This window comes from Oryctolagus cuniculus, chromosome 11 (assembly GCF_051225735.1).
Source record: "Oryctolagus cuniculus isolate XC-2025 breed Fujian yellow rabbit chromosome 11, ASM5122573v1, whole genome shotgun sequence".
NCBI lineage: Eukaryota > Metazoa > Chordata > Mammalia > Lagomorpha > Leporidae > Oryctolagus > Oryctolagus cuniculus.
The window spans coordinates 19716345-19737684 of record NC_142877.1 but is presented as its reverse complement, the minus strand read 5'-3'; the positions used below and the strand labels follow the sequence as shown (position 1 = coordinate 19737684).

The 21340-nt window shown below is 44.8% G+C and overlaps 1 long non-coding RNA gene across 5 annotated transcripts in view; it reads left to right on the top strand.

The window, feature by feature from the left end:
• Positions 1-21340, top strand: part of LOC149123363 (uncharacterized) — a 409563-nt gene that overhangs the window by 85116 nt on the left and 303107 nt on the right. For 3 of the 5 annotated variants that reach the window (XR_016215848.1, XR_016215847.1, XR_016215849.1), the window contains exon 2: positions 5563-5620. This is a non-coding gene — a long non-coding RNA (uncharacterized LOC149123363). Of the gene's footprint in view, positions 1-5562; positions 5621-7983; positions 8104-8929; positions 9278-21340 lie in introns of those variants that run through there. The other 2 variants (XR_016215846.1, XR_016215845.1) reach the window with 2 other exon arrangements.

The window sequence follows — 21340 nt, the reverse complement described above, 5'->3', positions numbered from 1 at the left end:
GTTATGGGGGGGAAGCCATTGTAATCCATAAACTGTACTTTGGAAATTTATATTCATTAAATAAAAGTTAAAAAAAGAAAAAGTAACATCTTAGTATTCTCATGAAAATAGTGCAAACTTGCAGACTTCCCCCTGAAAGAGTCTCAGCAACCCACAGGAGTTTGAGGACCATGTTTTGAGAACCTCCAGTTTCTAGAGTACGTTTCCAATTTTACTATTATACAACTCAGATATTCTCTCATCCTGACTTAACAGTAAAGTAGTTGTTACACTGTGTTGAACAAATATAACTAGGGGATCTCATTACATTTAAAGATATGGATTCTTAAAATATTTTTCTTCCTAATTTAAATGCTTAGCTATCTAATTTTTCATGAATTTTTATTGTCAGACCTTCCAAATATAAATTCATTGCATTAAACTAGTAAGATTTTTTACAATATAAATAAAAGTATTTTAATATAAAGATAATTCTCATTTGATAAGCTAAAAAATTCATTTTAACATCTAATATAGTGCCTTGCATCTGAAGTACAGCTTTAAGAATATAGTGGCTCTTCCCCCCACACCTGCTCTCCCACCCCCACTCCCATCCCACCTCCTACTCCCTCTCCCATCCCATTCTTCATTACGATTCATTTTAAATTAACTTTATATGCAGAAGACAAACTCTATACTAAGTAAATATTTCAACAATTTGCATCCACACACAAAGCATAAAGTACTGTTTGAGAACAAGTTTTACAATTAGTTCTTATAGTATAGCTCATTAAGGACAGAGGTCCTACATGAGGATTAAGTGAACAGTGTTGTTGATTTACCAGTTAACACTCTTATTTATGAAGTCAGTGATTACCTGAGATTCTTGCCATGAGCTGCCAAGGCTATGGAAGCCTCTTGAGTCCACAAATTCTGACATTACTTATACAGGCCATAATCATAGTGGAAGTTCTCTCCTCCCTTCAGAGAAAGGTGCTTCCTCCTTTGATGGTCCCTTTTTTCCACTGGGATCTCGCTCACAGAGATCTTTCATATAGGCCATTCTTTGCCACAGTGTCTTGGCTTTCCATGCCTGAAATGCTCTCATGGGTTTTTTAGCCAGATCTTAATGCCTTAAGGGCTGATTCTGAGGTCAGAGTGCTGTTTAGGGTATTTGTCATTCTGTGAGTCTTCTGTGTGGCCTGCTTCTCATGTTGGAACATTTTATCCTTTTCAGTTCTAACTATTGCTATTACCAGACACTGTTCTTACTTATGTGATCCCTTTGACACTTAATCCTATCTATATGATCAAGTACACACTTAATATGATCACTTTAGCATGTAAAATGGCATTAGTACCACCCAGCTTAATGGGATTTGGAGTCCCATGACAAGTTTTTAGCTTTACCCTTAGAGGTAAGTCCTCCCTCTCTTATTCCCACTCTTAGTTTTTACTGGGATCTATTTTCAATTGACTTTATACACCTATGATTAATTTTATGTTAAGTAAAGAGTTCAACCAATGGGATTAAGTAGCAAAAAAATAAAAAGAATAAACTGTTCCTCGACAGTCAAGACAAGGGCTGTTCAAGTCACTGCTTCTCATAGTGTCTATTTCACTTCTATAGGGTTCCTTTTAGGTGCTCTGTTATCACAGATCAAGGAGAACATATGGTATTTGTCTCTTTGGGATTGGCTAATTTTACTAAGTATAATATTTTCCAGGTTCATCCATTTTGTTGTAATGACCGGATTTTTTTAACTGCTGTGTAGTATTCCATAGAGTACATATCCCATAATTTATCCAGTCTTCTGTTGATGGGTGTTTAGGTTGATTCATGTCTTAGCTATTGTGACTTGAGCTGCAAGAAGCATGCAGGTGAAAATAATTCTTTTATTTGCTGATTTCATTTCCCTTGGGTAAATTCCGAGGAATGGGATGGCTGGGTCGTATGGTAGGACTATATTCAGATTTCTGAGGTATCTCCAAACTGTCTTCCATAGTGGTTTTACCAGTTTGCATTCCCACCAACAGTGTTAGGGTGCCTTTCCCCCCACAGCCTCTCCAGCATCAGAATTCTTACATAGTGGCTCTAAGCTACAAGAATTGGTGTCCCAAGAGAAAGTGGCAGAAGGCACATGGTCTTTCTTAACAGAAACTTAGAATCCATTTAGGCTTTACTTTGTTTATCAAGTAAGTCAATAAGGCCTGTCCAGGTTCAGAAAGAGGGGCCACAGACATTTCTCTTGATAGGAGCATCATGTTAGAAAATCACTATCCTTTGCCATTAGAGATCTGATCTGTGATATTTCTTGGGCTCCTCATCGTACAGGTTCAGCTACCACTTGATCTCAAGTTGAAATCTCCAGGAGGGGATTCCCTGGACCCATGTTACATCAGGCGATCCAAGGCCAGCGAACCCTAATTAAGGAAATAGAGACTTTCAGAGACATGGCAAATCCCTTATTGAGTGTGGCAGGTTTTGGAATGGGAGCAGTGCTTGGCAGACAGCACAATGAATTTTCATAGCTCCAAAATTAGTACACGGACCTCCACATATTTGCTCTCACGATGCCTTCTGCATGGAGTGCTTTCCCATCCCTTTCTCCATTATGTTTGCTTTTCTTTGTCATTCAGCTCTCATCTCAGGAATCACCTATTCCAGGAAGCCTTTTCTTCCTCGACCTCCAAGGCTGGTTTTGGTGTTTCCTCCTTTCATTCGCGAAAGGTCCCTGTGCTTGCCTTCCTCTAGCACTAACCACACCAGCTTAGAATATACCCCTCCCCCTTTCCTCATCTGTCTCTGTCACCAAAAAGAGCCTTTTCAGAGAGAAACTTGTATTCCTAGTGTCTAGTTCAGGGCCTGGCACTTCAGAGGCTCAGTAATCACTCTTGGAATGAGTGAATTAATCTGAGCCCTGAGGGGATGCCCGTGAAGTGAACTCACTGTCCCCTGGTGTGAGCAGATGGCCCAGCTGCTGCATACTGAGGCAAGAGGAGGCCAATTCCCCCACAGCTGCCTGGGGTTGGAGCATCTGGAGGCTGCTCCGGGAGTTCTAACTGGCCCGATAAATGCAGGAGGAGAGCTGAGGGCCCCCAAGTTCATAGGCCCCTCGGTCCTTTGAGTCTCCCTGCTGCTGAGGGGCCGCAGCAGGCTGCAAAAACATCTGGGAGGGGAGGTCATTCTGGGGGAAAGCGTCCAACTCAGATGCCGAGCTTCGTGCTGAAGAAACAGTCCTGGGCTGGGGCTTCGGACATCTGCTGATGTGAGCTCAGGGTCAGGGGCACTGAGAGGAAGCTCAGCTGCTGGATTTAGCTGGCCAAGTCTGAGATTTAGGCCAAATCCAGGCAAATCCAGGCAGAACTGCAGCTACTGTTTGTGGAGAACTTACTATACACCAAGCACTATGTGAAGCTCTGTGCTTGTTTGTAAACCCTATGGAGCAGGAACTAGTATTATTTTGTAAATAATTAAAAGTTGCAAACGATAATAAAAACTGCACATATTGTGGGGTACCATGTGATGTTTTGATCATGTGTGTAGTTTTCAGTCAAGGAAAGCATATTTGTCTCCTCTAACGTTTATCATTTTTTTATGGTGAAAACACCTAGCCTGGTTTTTTTCAAGCTTTTTCTTTATCTTTTATTTTAAAAATGTATTTGAAAGGCAGCATGACAGAAAGAGAGGGAGAAACAGAGAAAGAGAGAGATCTTACATCCTCTGGTTCACTCCCTAAATGGCTGTATTGGCCAGGGCTAGGCCAGGCCAAAGCCAGGAGCCTGGAGCTCCATCAGGGTCTCCCATGTGGGTGACAGGGGCCCAAGTTCTTGGGACATCTTCTGCTACCTTCCTAGGTGCATTATCAGGGAGCTGGATCAGAAGAGGAGCAGCCAGGACTGGAATTTGTGCTCTGATATGGGATGCCAATATTACGGGTGGCGATTTAACTTGCTGCACCACAATGCCTTCCCCTCTTTATTTTTTAAAGATAAATATATAGTAAATTGTCATTATCTTTATTTTGTAGGAGAGAGAAAATTTCAGAGCTGAAGTAACTCATCTAAAGCCTTACACCTTGTAAATGGTAGAGATGGTATTGGACAGGCATCTGTCTCTATGGACTCAGCTCCACCCACTGTGCTCTGAATGGGAGGGCTTAGGCTCCCAGTGGGGGATGATGGGCTGTGACTCCTTCAGCTATTGGTTCTTGGAGAACATTGGCTAAGACCTAGGATCTTTGGGGTTCTGTGTGACTGAGCATGGTGGACTTTGTTTCCAGGGCATATCTAAGCCAAGAATTTGGTTTGAGTGGATGTTCTTTTTAGGAGGTGACTCCAGGAAGCACATGGAGAGAACAGAGATGTGAAACCAGAAAGAGAAGGGTCTGGTAATGAGAGGGACAGTTGGGTCCGGACTCCGTGAGGGACTGTGTAGAGCACATCTTGTGCTTGTCCCATGGACAGGGAGGAAGCTGGGTGTTTATCCACCCATTCCAGCACCTCACTGGTTGAAAGTTCTTCCAGGAGCACAATCTCTCTGGTTCCTCACACCTGACTTTCCCTGCCTGATGTGAGCTCAGCCCACTCTTATGGCAAAAGGGAGTGCTCAGTCAGAGAGTTGGAGAAGCTGTTTCCTGTCAAGCATAAAGAACGTCCAGTCCCTATTCTGCAGGGCTTCAGCTCCTTACCCTCAGACTTGGTTCTAGCTCTGGAGCCTGGTGAACCCTTAGTTTCAGCTAATCCTCAAGACCATGGAATTTTCCCTCCATTCTTGGTCCAGAGGGATTTGAATTTCATTTCAGAGAATGATTATGAGTATTTTAATCCTTTAAGACAGTAGCATTGTCATTTCTATGAGTTTGGAAAAGAAGAGTGGGCCATCCTGTGACCTATAAAACAGTCCATTAGTACTTAATTTGCACCATCTCATTAGTCCTCGCAATAATCCTATGAGGATAGTCTTTTTTTTTTTTTTTTTTTTTTTTACAGGCAGAGTGGACAGTGAGAGACAGAGAGAAAGGTCTTCCTTTGCCGTTGGTTCACCCTCCAATGGCCTCCGTGGCTGGCACACTGTGGCCAGCACATCGCGCTGATCCGAAGCTGGGAGCCAGGTGCTTCTCCTGGTCTCCCATGCGGGTGCAGGGCCCAAGCACTTGGGCCATCCTCCACTGCACTCCCTGGCCACAGCAGAGAGCTGGCCTGGAAGAGGGGCAACTGGGACAGAATCTGGCGCCCCGACTGGGACTAGAACCCGGTGTGCTGGCACCGCAAGGCGGAGGATTAGCCTAGTAAGCCGCGGTGCCGGCCGAGGATAGTCTTGTTATCTTCATTTTTCAAATGAGAAACCTGAAGCTCATGGAGATGACTTATTTAAAGTCATCCTCCTAGTAAATAGTGGTAGATTTAAGATTCAAACCCAAGATCTATGACTCTGTAGCTTATGTCTTTAACCACTTCTCGTGTGCTAGAGCTTTCCAGACCTTTAACATGCTGGTGGGCATTGTGAATGTCTAAAAGTTGTTGTGCAGAATCTCCCAAATTGATCTTGCCCTACCCCTGTTATGTTTTTCTTCCCACTAGGGTTATGCAGCATACCTTGGGAGATTCATTGCAGGGATTGAGCAAGAGAAGTATCCAGGTAAAGCCATAGGAATGGGCTGTGTTATTGTCCGCTTTTTCTAGGTCAGGGTTTGGTAAACAAATAGCTCCTTAAATGCCAGTGCCTTATCAAAGGACGCTTTTTTCCTCTCACGTTTCTTGTGAGCAGCTGCATTTGATGGCAGCTCTGTTCAGTATGTCTGCCTTGTTGAAACCATGGTGGGAGTCATCCTAATGTAGGATATACTATTTTCATGTCAGAAATAGAGTGAAATCTGTTAGAGACTTGCAGCACATCTTAGCTGCTGTGTGGACATGGCACAGGCCACATTTTTTGTTTGCTGTTGGTCGAAGCATGTCATTTGGCCGAGTTCAAAATCAGTGAATTGACAATGCATACTCACATACCTACAATGTTCACCCATACAGGTGACAGAGGAGTAAATGATTCCAACATGAACACAATTTACCCCATAGATGGGGCCACTGAGAGCCCTTAAACAGGCATTTTTGAAGGTTTTTATTTAATGAATACAGATTTCATATGTACAACTTTTAGGGATATAGTGTTTCTTCCCCCCATTCCCTCCCTCCCACCCCTACACCACCTCCTACTCCCTCTCCCATTCCATTTTCCATTAATATTCGTTTTTAATTTACTTTATATACAGAAGACCAACTCTATACTAAGTAGAGATTTCAACTATTTGCACCCACACAGGCACACAAACTATAAAGTACAATTTGAAGGTCAGATTACCATTAATTCTCATAGCACACTTCATTAAGGACAGAGGTCCAACATGGGGAGTAAGTGCACAGTGACTCCTGTTGTTGATTTAACAACTGACACTCTTATTTATGATGTCAGTGATCATCTGAGGCTCTTGACATGAGCTGCTAAGGCTATGGAAGCCTTTTGAATCCACGGACTCCATCAGTATTTAGACAAAGCCTTCAGAGAAAAGTACATCGTTCTTTGATGACCACTTCTTTCCACTGGGGTCTCACTCCCAGAGATCTTTCATGCAGAACTGTTTTTGCCACTATGTCTTGCTTTTCCATGCCTAAACAGGCATTTCAGTAGCAGAAGGGAGGGAAGTTGGTAGCTGTGCGAATGTTCTAAGGAAAACCTAGCAGGTGTGAAAGTAGGATGAGGAACTTTATGGCTCCATGTGGCCTCATGGGTTGAGACAAAGCCCATCTAGCCTTGGACATAATGATGGATGGAGGAATTTGGGGCACTTGTACAACCTCAGTGGCATCAGCTCCACATCTCCACCATGCTGGAAATGTGTTGCTGGCATGCTCATTCTTATATGCCTTACAGAGAGCTCTCCCAACAAAATTTGAAAATCTATTTATATTTTGTCATTTAATTTCCTTCTCCTCTCAGTTGCTCCCTAATCAGCAGCTGATGATGCCCGCCCTATAACCTGAATGTGATGTCATCTTTGGTATCCTTTAAGAACTAGCACTTAACAGTTGTTAAATAGAGGAGTCCATTTTTAGAACGCTGCCTCCTTTACAAAGGTGATTAAGATTTATTTTTACTTGGATGAAAACAGCCTTCATTGATCTACATTAGTCAGAGGGGAGATTAACCCTTTTCTTACTGTCATGGAGATAGGCTACACAATGCCTCCCATGTGCAGTGGAAAAGCAGAGTCAGAGTTGTCTTGCTTTCCATAGAAACAGCAATCCCTGAAAGCAGTTGTGACCCTCTGTGTTCAGTCTGGAGGCTGTTTTGAGGATGCCAGCTCTTGGGAAGCTTTTTCCTGGATGACCGCTGTGTGTGTGTGTGTGTGTGTGTGTGTGTGTGTGTGGAGAGAGAGACAGACAGACAAACTTCTAAATCTGCTCAAATCAGCTGTAACTGTGCCCCTTCTCTTCTTTCAGGTGGGGATCTGTACTTTGTTCTTCTCTTGACCCTCTAAACCCCAGTGCCCCAAAACTCTGTATCCTTGTCTTTCTAAATACACTTCCATATGTTTAGATGTTTGTTAGAGCAGCACTCCATTCTACTCACCAAATTTGTATTTGTTTCCTGTTGCTGCTATAGCAAGGATGCTTATCACATACTTCATTGCTGAAAAATCACAAATTTATTATCGTATAATTTTAGATATCAAGAGCTTGAAATAGGTGTTTTTTTAAAAAATGATTTATTTATTTGAATGGCAGAGTGACATAGAGAAAGGGGGGGGGGAGGGCAGGGGAGGGGAGGCCAGGGCAGAGAGAGAGAGAGAGAGAGAGAATCTTTCATCTGTTGGTTTACTCCCCAAACGGCTGCAACAGCCAGATCTGGGCCAGGTTGAAGCCAGAAGCCAGGAGCTCCGTCTTGGTCTTCTACATGGGTAGCAGGGACCCGAATACTAGGACCAGTTTCTGCTTCCTTCCCAGGTGTGCTAGCAGGGAGATGGATTGAAGCAGAGCAGCTGGACTCAAACTGGCAGTCCAGTATGGGACGTCAGCATTGTGTGTGGAGATTTAACCTGCTGTGCCATGACACTGGCCCCTGAAGTAGGTCTTATGGGGGCTAAAGTCAAGGTGTTTGCAGGGCACCTTCCTTCTGGAGGCCCTAGGGGAGAATCCATTTCCTTACTTGGCTCATGGCCAAGACCTTCAAGCCTTCCTCATTTCCTCATGATTCCGTGGCTGTAGTACTGTTTTTTTTCCCCCTCCCTCTCCCTCATCAGTGGACCCTGCAATTACATTGGGCTCAGCCAAACATTCCAGGACAATATCCTTACTTAAAGGTCGGTTGATTTCTTTTTTAAAAGATTGATTTATTTATTTGAAAGTCTGAGTTACACACAGAGAGAAGGAGAGGCAGTGAGAGAGAGAGGGAAAGAGAGAGGGAGAGGGAGAGGGGGAGAGAGAAATATATATATATATATAGAGAGAGGTCTTCCATCCGCTGGTTCACTCCCCAAGTGGCTGCAATGGCTGGAGCTGTGCTGATCAGAAGCCAGGAACCAGGAGCTTCTTCCAGGTCTCCCACACAGGTTCAGGGGCCCAAGGACTTGGGCCATCCTCTGTTGCTTTTCCAGGCCATAGCAGAGAGCTGGATTGGAAGTGGAACAGCTTGGACTCGAACTGGCACCCATATGGGATACCGGCACCACAGGCGGTGGCTTTACCTGCTGTGCCACAGTGCCGGTCCCTGATTTTCAACCTTAGTTCCATATGCCACATTCACTTCCCCCTGGCCCTGTAACCTAACATAATCACAGGTTCTGAGGAATAGGATATGGACATTTTGGGGAGGCCATTATTCTGCTACCACAACACTCAAATCTTTTGCCCTTGTCAAAAGTGCAAATGAAGATTTTTCTTACCTGTTTAGGCCTCAACCAATAACTGATAGAACAAAAACAGAGGAAGGCTGGATTTGCCCACCCCGTGCCTGACTGCTGAACTGAGACACCGTCTTCTGGTTCTCAGGACTTCAGGCTCTGGACTCTGTAGCATCGGTTCGTCAGCTCTCAGGCCTTTGAGCACCAGCCCTGGCTGTCCTGGATCTCCAGCTTGCACACAGCAGGTCATGGGCTTCTCAACCTCTGGAATGATGTTTACTATAACTTACGATAAATCAATCTCCCCTCCCTCTCAATATAAATAGATCCATTGGCCCTGTTTCTCTGGAGGACACTAATGCGATAACCCCTTCTCATAGAGATATTTCCAGAATTGGCCTTGACTGGCAAAAATAAAAGCCAAAAGATTGTTTATTTGCACTTGTTCAGGTAACACATGTATTGGATTTGACCAAATATTGTATTTTCCATTTGAGAGCTTGCTCTTAGAAGAACCAATTTATTATATTGGAAATGGAGGGAAAATAGTATCCCCTTACCCTCCCCTCTTCCTTCTTGTGTTCAGCCTTGATCATGTGCCAGACACCAAGATGGCATTGAGTATAAAAGGCCAAGGATGGACATGGTCTCTGGTCTCAGTGGACTTGCAGTCTGTGGGTTAGTCAACCTGTCAACAAGTGATCATGTACATAAAAGGAAAAGTGTCTCTTACACTTCAGGAATACAACCAGGAAAGGTGTAGGTGCCGTGAGAGAGAATAACAACAGGCCTTGATTAACATGGGGTAGAGGAAGTTTTATCTGAGGAGAAATTTGAAGAATTAGAAATCAGGTAAAAGTGAGTATGGGGTAAGCTCTTATGGTCCCTGGGAGAAGTGAGTACAGAAGGTTCTCAATAGGAAGGGGCCTGATGTATTTGCAAATTCTTCCCTTGACCCAATCCTGCCACTAACCCTAATTCTGACTCTTGTACTGATCTTGATATGACTGAAATCCTTTACCCTGACTCCAACCGTAGCCCAACTCTGGTGTTGACCCTAACCCTAATGTTGGTTCTGATTCCGAGTTCAACTCATGCATTGTCCATGGGGGTGATAGTCCCCAAAAGGGGAAAAATTAATTCGTGGGGATAATCAAAGCCTACTTTCATGTGTAAAACACATATATACATACAGTACATAAGGAGATATGATGTATATATAAGATATAAAATGTCATGGTGAAGGTAATCAGGAAAAAATTAGAAAGACTTTTTAGGGGATTGACAATGAAAAACAGAGCTGAGGTGCACTGACCCCAACTAACCCAAACCCTTACCAGGGCGTTGAACCTGAATCAGGCCCCAGCCTTAACCCTTCCCCTGACCTTTGTACCTGAGCACAGAGAATAGGAGAAGTTTGGAAGAGCTAATGCTGGAGACAGTTAGCAGGGAGCATAACATACAAGGATGTTAAACAACTTGGGAAGAATTTTGGCTTTTATTCTGAGTTCTGTGGGATGTCATTGACCCCACTCCCCCACTCCCATCACCCCATGGCCTTCAGGGACAAACGACTCATTTCTATGTTTCTAGCCATTGATACAGTAAAATTGCCACCACTATTAAATGAATAAGTGGATGAATGGATGAATACGTTCCATGCATATATGCATGAATATGGCCTTTCCACATGGCAGTTATTAACATGGAAGAATAACTACAATTTGATAAAGGCCAAGTTAACCAGTGAGGAAAGTAGTTGGAGCAGGACTCACCTCCAGCAAACATTACCATGCAGGCTTCATGAGGGAAGCCTTGAGCAGCATTTAGCTGTTAAAAGAACCTGACATTATGTTGAAATTGACTGAAAAAAGGGCAAGGGATTTGCCTTCTGCCAGAGAGCCCTTGGTAACTTGTGGAGAGGCTCAGATTTCTTATTTAGCAGAAGGGGCTTGAGGATCATTTACAGGCAAATCCATGAGTTAAGACAGGGCTGCTGGAAGTCCTAAATTCAGAAGCAAGAAGGACTCTTCACTTCTTCCCAACTGTTTGTTATAAATTATAACCCTGGTCAGGATGACGGTGCAGTAACATGAGAAAATGCTTATTATCAAATACAACGTAAGAAGCAGAGCAAGACATAGAATGTTGTCAATTCTTTTATGTTTGTGTAAAATTATACCTAGAAAAATATGGGAAGTACTGACAACACAACGTTAATGGTGGCTGTGCTAAGACAGTGGGAACATGGTTAATTTGTTTACTAATAAAAAATAAAAACTGCTCTACTTTATTGAGCATTTAGCATGTGCCTGGCATTGCATGCAGCATTTTATGTGGGTTATTTTATTTAATCTTCATAATAACCCTATGATATAGATGCTCAGGAGGGAATGGGCTGAGGAAACTGGCTGAGAGGCTAAATGATTTCCTCAACGTCGCATAGCCGTGTGTACCAATCCGAATAGGGTAAGTTATGCTGTGGAAAGAACATCCCAAATCTCAGCAACTTTTTAAAAAGATTTATTTATTTATTTGGAAGGCAGAGTTACATAAAAAGGGCGAGAGGGAGGGTATGAGGGAGAGAGAGAGAGAGAGACAGACAGACAGACAGACATACAGGGAGAGAAAGATCTTCTACTTGTTGGTTCACTCTCCAGATGGCTGTGTCATCCAGGGCTGGGCCAGGCTGAAGCCAGGAGCCTGGAACTGTATTTAGGTCTTCCAAGTAGGTGCAGGGGCCCAATCACTTAGGCCACTTTCCATTGCTTTCCCAGGCACATTAGCAGGGAACTGGATTGGAAGTGGAGCAGTGGGGATTAGAACTGGAGCCCATATGGAATGCTGGCATTTCAGGTGGAGGCTTAACCCACTGTGCCACAATGCTGCCCCCTTCCCTCTCTCCATCTTTCAGTGATTGAACAGATCAAAGGTTTCTCTCTCACTCATGTCTGTACCTGATGTGGCTCACAAGGCTGTCCTTGATGGTCCCACTTGAAGGGTGACTAAAGAACTTGGAACTCCACCCTCCCAAAGTCCATGTCCTGTCATGTGGGCTAGACAATGTGGAGGGCTCACACCCATTCTTACTGGCCTTGGACTGGATTGTGAGATTTTGGCTTGCATTCCCATTGGCCAGAACTTTTCACAAGGTCCAGATCTAAACACAATATAGTCTGGGAAAAGTAGTCTTTCTGGGTCACAGAGGAAGCAGCGTGGTAAAACAGCATTGCTTCTGGCAAGTGTCCTGGGAAGTGACTGAACTTGAACCCATCCAGGCTTTCTGACTCGAGGGACTGAGGGAGACCATCTGAGGACACTGTTTATCCTGCTGACATTTGCTTAGAATTATCTGAATGGTTTTGTGTCATAATTAGAATTTTTAAAGGAAGAATCAGGATGGGATAATAATTTGGTTATGGGTTTTTATTATTATAAAGTACACAAAATAAAGTTTACCATTTTAACCATTTTAATATGTACAATCCAGGGGCATGTTAGTGACATAGTGTCATGCAATCATCATTGTTATCTAATTCTAGAACATTTCTGTCACCCCAAAAGGAAGTTCTGTATCCATTATCAATCTTCTCATTCCTCTCTGCTTTGAACAGAATTTGGGTCTCATGAACTCATAAAGACATTTGAATCCCAAAGTCATGATTGTGGTCCATGGATTGATACTAATGGTTAATAGATTAGGGTACAGGCTTGGTCAGTTATGACATCTGAAGGCTGGGGTCTTGGGAAATGATTGAATTGGATTAGGTTGTTATGGTGGAGAATGCGTGATCCAATCATGGTGGTTTTATAAGGAGAAGTCACTCAGAAGGTGGAAGAAAACTGTGTTAGCTGTGTTGCTTTGCTTCCTGGCTTACCATGTGCTGGTTGCTCCAGAACACTTTGCTATCGCCAGCCTCCACCAAATGCCAGGCTAGTGGGGGTGCTCAATCTTGAACTGTGAACCTCCAAACTCTAAGCCTAGATAAATTCTTTCTTCCCAAGGAGCTCCTCTCAGTTACTTTAGTTAAGGCAATGAAGGCCGACGTATACGCTTTCTTCTCCCACCTCCTGACAGCCACTATTTTCTGTCACTGTGCTCACCCATTCTGTACACTTCATATAAACACGTGGTCTGGTTTCTTCCATTCAGCGTTATGCTTTTATATAGCATGCATTGGTTCTTTTTTCATGGCCAAATAGTAGTCCATTGTGTAGATGAACCACGTTTGCTTTATCCCTTCATCAGCATAGATGGACATTTTTATTGTCTTCACCTTTTGACACTTTTGAACAGTACTGCTATGAACATTTTTGTATAAGTTTTTGTTTGAACATCTGTTTTGCATTTCCCTAATGATTAATGATATGGAGCACCCTTTAATGTGCCTATTGGCTATTTGTATATCTTCTGGGGGGAAAAGATCTGTTCAAATCCTTTGCCCATTTCTTAGTTGGGCTGTTGGTCTTTTTTTTTGTTGTTGTGTGATAAGAATTCTTTATATATTATGACTTCTAGACCTTTATTAGACATACAATTTGCAAATATTTTCTTCCAATTTTATTTATTTATTTATTTATTTATTTATTTATTTTGACAGGCAGAGTTAGACAGTGAGAGAGAGAGAGAGACAGAGAGACAGAGAGACAGAGAGAAAGGTCTTCCTTTCTGTTGGCTCACCCCCCAAATGGCTGCTATGACCAGCGCGTTGCGGCTGGTGTGCCGTGCCAATCCGAAGCCAGGAGCCAGGTGCTTCCTCCTGGTCTCCCATGTGGGTGCAGGGCCGAAGCACTTTGACCATCCTCCACTGGCTTCCTGGGTCACAGCAGAGACCTGGACTGGAAGAGGAGCAACCGGGACAGAATCTGGCGCCCCAACCGGAGTAGAACCTGGGGTGCAGAGGATTAGCTTAGTGAGCCGCGGTGCCGGCCCCAATTTTATTTTTTTAAAGACTTCCTTTTCTGGTCCCTTTTATCCACCCTATGTAAGCTACAGCAAAAGGCTGCCCATGTATACTTCTCTGGGGGTGGTGTTGAGGAGAAGGCATGATGCAGAGAAAGTGGTTAAACAGAAGGCTGTTGCCGTTTATGTGCATGGGGACATCTATAGCAAAGGCGGAAGTGTTGATTTCAATTTTAAGGATCAGGAATTTGGGAGAGGAAAGGATTTCTTGAATCTCCAAGAGTCAAAGTCCGAGAATTCAATCATAGACTTTGTGACATGAAGTGAGGAGATGGGAAGACTGGTGTTGATGCCAAAGTTGTTATTCTTCCCAAGAGCAGATAAAAGTTTCAACAGTAACCAAGAAAGGGGGATCCCACTGGGAAACCAGGGGTTTTTGTGCTGGTAAGTCCCTGAGAAGGGGCCCAATGGTGCACCCCACAGATTGAATTTTGGGAAAACAAGTCAGAATGATGGTATTCTTCATAGACAACCCAAATGAAATTTGGAGAGTCCCAGCATAGAAGACATGATTTTCAGGCTTTCTGTGGTATTGAGAAATGACAAGTTGCCAGAAGGAATCTTTTGGCTAACATGGTCCTTTGGAGGTATAATGGCATTCATTGCATGTGGGGGTTTAGTGAAGGGCCTGAGGGCAGCATCAAGTACTCTGTGTGTTGACTGGAGAAGGGAATCCATCCTGAGGTTGCCCATGGTCCAGAGGGATGTAGAAGATGTGAGAGTGGACAGCTATTGTGGAAGGAACTCCAACTTAGAGTGCAGAAGTCACAGAGTGATTTCCATGGACCTGAGCCCAGACACCCTGGACCTGCAGCCCCTGCCTCCCTCCATTACCATGCAGTCAGGTGAGCTGCTCCTGCTTTTAGGTTCTCCTCAGGGATGAGAGAAGAAGTAGAAGATGAATGAAATCCAAGTCTGTTAAGTAGTTGAACCAGAAAGGCTAAGTTCTAAATAGGTAAGAATAGATTTTTCTACCAAATGAAAAGAGGCTCAGTGGCAAGCAAGACCTGTTCTAGTAATAGTCCTTAGACATTGGGTGCATCAGAGTCACCTGGAGGGCTGGCTAAAATGGAGAGCTGTATCTCACCCCAGAGTTACGGTTCAGCAGGTTCATGGCAGAGTCTGGCAATTTGCTTTTTTTTTTAAATATTTATTTATTTATTTGAAAGTCACAGTTACACAGAGAGGAGAGGCAGAGAGAGAGAGAGAGAGAGAGAGAGAGATAGAGAGGAGAGGAGAGGCAGAGAGAGAGGTCTTCCATCCGATGGTTCACTCCCCAATTGGCCCCAATGGCCGGAGCTGTGCTGATCTGAAGCCAGGAGCTTCTTCTGGGTCTCACCAAGAAGTGGGTATAGGGGCCCAAAGCCTTGGGCCATCTTCTACTGCTTTCCCAGGCCATAGCAGAGAGCTGGATCGGAAGTGGAGCAGTTGGGTCTTGAACCAGCACCCATATGGGTTGCCGGAGCTTCAGGCCAGGGTATTAACCTGCTGTGCCACAGTGCCGGCCCCAAGAGAATTTGCTTTTTTTTTAAAAAACAAGTTTCTAAGGGATGCTGAGGATGATGCTTTGAAGAGAACTACTGATTTAGAAAGAATAAATAACTATATTTATAGAACTCATAACTGAAATAAATAGGACACATTCTCATGATAGAAATCCAGGAGTGGGCATTTAGCTAGTAGTTCCAATGTTGGTTAAGATGCCCGAGTCTGTGTTGGAGTACCTAGGTTTGATACTTGGCTCTGGCTTCTTACTCCAGCTTCCTGCTAATGCATATTCTGGGAGACAGCAGATGATGGCTCAAGGAATTTGTCTCCGGCTACTCTTGTGGGAGACCTGGATTGAGTTTTTGGCTCATGGCTTCAGGTAGCCTAGTCCTGATCAGTGTGGGTATTTGAGGGGAGTGAACCAGGTGATGGTAGCATGCATGCACACTCTCTCTCTCACCCTTGATTGCATGTTTCAGAATTGCAAAACCTCATGCCTGATATTGAACTTGGGCTACTAATCCAGACTCCCTATTCTTTCCATAAGTCTTCTTTTGAAGGTTATTTTGGGTCCTTTTCTCCCTCTGCAAATGGACAACTCTTTTTGGGGTGGAACTTCAGGAGCTGGGTTCCAAGGACTGAATGAGCTGGGGCAGCCTGGCAAGGTGACGATGGGGCCCATTAAGCTGAGTAATTTCATGTCAAAGTAAGGCACTGGTTGTGATGGAAGTGGAAAGAGCAGAGGTCAGCTTGGTTTGCACCTTAAGATGACGTGTGCAATTGCAGACATGTGTGGTAGAAATTCTTCTCCCATTAATGATGGTGGCAGTAAAATCTGTGATCCCTTTTCCATCTACTGACACGTTATTATGTGCCAATCATTACACTAAAAGCAGCTGATCTTCATGGTGGCCCTGTGAAGTAGGGTCTCTTCTTATTCCCATTTTACAGATGTAGAAGCTGAGGCCTAACGATTTGTGCAAGGCTACACATTTAATGTGTTGGAATCAGATTTTAATCCCCAGAAGTCTGATTCCCCACAGCCCCCTCCTCCCTGGGTCTCCTGTAATCCACTCAGAAGATGGCATGCCGGCACATGTGTGTGTGTGTGTATGTGTGCAGGTGCATGTGTGTGAACATGCTTGAGTGCAGGACTGGGGATGCAGGAGAGTTAGAGCACAGGCAGGAAGGAGAAAGGAAATACGGTCGCTTGGCTGCGTGTGGGCACTGGAGCTGCAGTCAAGCAAAGCGCTGGCCTGTTCTAGCTCATTTTTATGTTTTTATTTAGAAGCTTCAATACAAGAGCTGATGGCAGAAAATGTGCAGTAAAACGCGGGGAGGCCGCTGGGTAATGGCCCCTGTAAAGTGTTAATTGCCTATTGAGACTGCAGACTTTGTCGATGCTCGGGCATCTGAGCTATTGACAGGCCCTTATTTATTTCAGGCCCACAAAGCGGGCTCCTCCTCCGAACAGGCTTCCAATCAGTCACGCTTCCCCAGCCCCGCCAAGAAGCTCCAGTCGATAAGTCTGTTTGCTGCCTTAACCCTTTGAAGCTGGCGGTGTGGTTTCCGGTCTGGCCTAGCCAAATGCTTCAGCACAGGGGAACCTCCAGGCACAAGGATCTTGAATGAGAGTCTGTGGATCAAGCAGTGACCCGGTACTGGACGGCAGGCTGGGTGCTTGACACACGTTATCTCTGATCCTTCCACTTGAGAGGTGGGCAGTACCCGTCTGCCAGGACAGCTGAGGCTCAGAGAGGCTGAGTGAATTGCTTAAGTTATGCCAACGATTACCTTGTGGACTAGTCTAGGCTAAATTGTGTCCCCCTCTTAAATTCATATAGTGAAGCTCTAATCCCCTGTACCCCCGAATGTGACTATATTTGGTGATAGGGCCTTTAAGACCTTAGGGTGGGCCCTAATCCCATCTGACTTGTGTCCTTATGAAAAAGGAGACCTGGACATAGACATTTACAGAGGGAAGCACAGAGAGCAGGCTGCCATCTATAAGCCAAAGAGAGAAGCCTCAGAAGAAACTGACTCACTCTGCTAATACCTCGACCTTGAACTCCAAACCTCTGGAATTGTGAGAAAATAGGTATTCGTTGGTTAAGCCACTTGGTTTGGGGACCTCTGCTAGAGAGCCCTAGACATGCATCCCAGACGTGGGAGGCCTTGAGTCTCTGCACATGACTGCTCTGTGGGCTTGTGGCTCCAGCTGGGATGAGAGGGAGACTCTCTTTGCAGAGAGTTTGTTTTCAGCTTGGATCCTAAAGTGTCTTATGTGCCTAAATATCAGGAAGTAATAGGGAGTCAGATTTGGGATTTGGGATTCTAAGTGCATAAAATAAGCCAGGGGCTATTTCTAAATAGAGACAGTAACAAGATCAGACTTTCCATTTTGGAAGACAAGACTGCTCTCACCCCCAGGTGTGGAGAAGGGGTGGTAGGATGTGAGAAGGAAGCCCAGAGACCCCTGAGGAGCCAAGAGATGAAAGGGGCTTGATTGAGAGTGGTGACAATGGAGCAAGAAAGCAGTGGTCAGATTGGAAGTAGATTTTGGGGATGGAACTGATAGAACTCGCTAATGGATTGGGGGTGGAGGTGACAGGCAGGTGACAAGGATGATGCTGTGGGTTTAGGCTTGAGCAAACAAGTCTTTGCAGAAGCCATGAGGAGGGAAGGTGTGAAGAGGCGTTGACTAGGCAGCAGGTGTTACTTGCTGCAAGTGGGCTGGCCGCTGGAACGTGAGCCCTGAGACACAGGTTTCCCAACTGAGGCTTGCATGAATCTATGCATTCCTCTCCCTGGATCTCGTGTATGCACATGGCTTTCATATGAACCAGAAGCAACCTGATTTCTTTTTCTTTTTTTTTCTTTTTTTTTTTTTCTTTTTTGACAGGCAGAGTGGACAGTGAGAGAGAGAGACAAAGAGAAAGGTCTTCCTTTGCCGTTGGTTCACCCTCCAATGACCGCCGCGGCTGGCACGCTGCGGCCGGCACACCGCGCTGATCCGATGGCAGGAGCCAGGTACTTCTCCTGGTCTCCCATGGGGTGCAGGGTCCAAGCACTTGGGCCATCCTCCACTGCACTCCCTGGCCACAGCAGAGAGCTGGCCTGGAAGAGGGGCAACCAGGACAGAATCCGGCGCCCCGACCGGGACTAGAACCTGGTGTGCCGGCGCCGCAAGGCGGAGGATTAGCCTAGTGAGCTGCGGCACCGGCCTGGTTTCTTTTTCTACATCAGAATCAGATTCCTTTTTAGTCACGAGCAGCGTCTGATTTCACTAGTCCCCACACAGAAAGCCTTAAAGCGAGTCTCACCCTCTCCATGTACGCTGTTCAGGATTTACACTGCACCTGAACTGCTACACGAGGTACGTTTGTATCGGGCAGAGTACATACAACATAAAGTCCACCATTTTAGTCCTTTGAAAGTCAGCAATTCAGTGGCATTAGGTATGTGCACCGTGTTGTAAAACCACTATCCCTGTCTAGTTACAGAACTTTTTAATCACTACCACCTCTGACTTCTCAGTCCCAACTCCGTGCCCCTGGAGACCACTATTTGGTTCTCTGTCTCTGAGTTGCCCATTCTGGACATTTTGTGTGTGTGTGTGTGTGTGTGTGTGTGTGTACAGCCACATAATATATGTCTTTTGTGTCTGGCTTCTTTCAATTAGCATAATGTTTTCAAGGCTCATCAACAATGTCATCCTATGATACGTGTTGTAGCATGCATCAGTACTCCATTCTTTTCTTTTTTTTTTTTTTTTTTTTTTTTTTACAGAGTGGACAGTGAGAGAGACAGATTGAAAGGTCTTCCTTTTCCATTGGTTCACCCACCCAGTGGCCTCTGTGGCTGGCACACTGTGGCTGGCGCACTGTGCTGATCTGAAACTAGGAGCAGGTGCTTTTCCTGGTCTCCCATGCAGGTGCAGGGCCCAAGGACCTGGGCCATCCTCCACTGCACTCCTGGGCCACAGCAGAGAGCTGGACTGGAAGAGGAGCAACCGGGACAGAATCTGGTGCTCCAACTGGGACTAGAACCTGGTGTGCTGGCGCCGCAGGCGGAGGATTAGCCTATTAAGCGCGGCACCAGCCTCCATTCTTTTTTATGGCTGAGTAATATTCCATTGTATCAACAGACCACATTTTATTGATCCATTTTATCAATTTTTGGACATTTGGGTTTTTAATATTTTGGCTATTATGGATAGTGATGCTTTGAATGCTTTTATTTTATTTTTAAAATTTAATTTTTATTAGTTTTAAACAGATTCAATGTCATTTGTAGATACAATCCTAAGAACATAGTTATATTTCCTTCCACTCTTCTTCCTTTCTTTCCTTTTTTGGTCTTTGAGAGAATGTTTTTTCAAATTGTATTACAGTAAAAAAGCTTAATACTGTACCAAATAATAAGTTTAACAAATTAAAAAGACCCTAGTTTAGTGGGGATATAGACAATGGTATAAACAATAATTGAATAGAGAAATGACCATTTCACCCATGTACAGTAAATTTTAGAATAATCACAGATCATTAAAACTATAGTAGTATAAGATTCTTAACCACTGATTTGACAAAGATATAAAGCAAAGCTTTATAAAACTATATTTGCGGCCGGTGCCGCGGTTTACTAGGCTAATCCTCTGCCTTGCGGCGCCGGCACACCGGGTTCTAGTCCCGGTCGGGGCGCCGGATTCTGTCCCGGTTGTCCCTCTTCCAGGCCAGCTCTCTGCTGTGGCCAGGGAGTGCAGTGGAGGATGACCCAAGTACTTGGGCCCTGCACCCCATGGGAGACCAGGATAAGTACCTGGCTCCTGCCTTCGGATCAGCGTGGTGCGCCGGCTGCAGTGTGCGAGCCGTGGCGGCCATTGGAGGGTGAACCAACGGCAAAAAGGAAGACCTTTCTCTCTGTCTCTCTCTCACTGTCCACTCTGCCTGTCCAAAAAAAAAAAAAAAAACTATTTGCAGCTGTACTGATATGTACAGACGTTTCTTTCTTTTTTATGTGTGTTCTTTAAATTTTATTTCCCACATATTAGGGAGCTCATGAGGTTTGTGTATACATTTTGTTTGGACACCAGCTTTCAGTTCTTTGGGAAATATAGCTAGGAGCTGAATTGCTGGGTCATATGGCAATTACATGTTTTTACTTACTGAGGAGTATATGGCATATTGATGATAAATGTTAACTTCCATGTTGGAGAGGAGTAAATGAGGCCTGGAGTGATCTCAGCTACCTCTGAGACATTGCCGACTCTCAGTTCTGTAGCCATGGCCCAAATCTCCATGGGCTTCAGCCTTGTAAGTTTCCTGCCTGGTGGACATTTCCACCTGGATGTCTCACAGCATGTCTGAAATGGAACACATGATCTCCTTCCTCTCATCCTCATAGAAGTCCAATGCTTGGGCCGGCGCCGCCGCTCAGTAGGCTAATCCTCCACCTGCCGTGCCGGCACACCAAGTTCTAGTCCCAGGCAGGGCGCTGGATTCTGTCTTGGTTGCCCCTCTTCCAGGCCAGCTCTCTGCTGTGGCCAGGGAGTGCAGTGGAGGATGGCCCAGGTGCTTGGGCCCTGCACCCCATGGGAGACCAGGAGAAGCACCTGGCTCCTGCCTTTGGATCAGCGTGGTGTGCTGAGCGCAGTGCGGTGGCCGCGGCAGCCATTGGAGGGTGAACCAATGGCAAAGGAAGACCTTTCTCTCTGTCTTTCTTTCTCACTGTCCACTCTGCCTGTCAAAAAAATCCAATGCTTATTTCTATCTCAGTGAATGACACTGCTGGCCAGTATCTTTGGCCCCTTGAGGGGTGGTAGTGTTATTTACTGTATGACCACAGGTGAGCTATCATTCTCCTAGGCCTTGGTTTCCTTGTCCAGAAAACGGCAGGTGAACTTATTAGGGTTGAGTGTGAGGATCAAGTGATTCTCTCTCTTTCTCGGTCTCTCCCTTTAGAGAGGGATCTGACATACATGGTGAATTCAACACATATCTTTGTTAACATG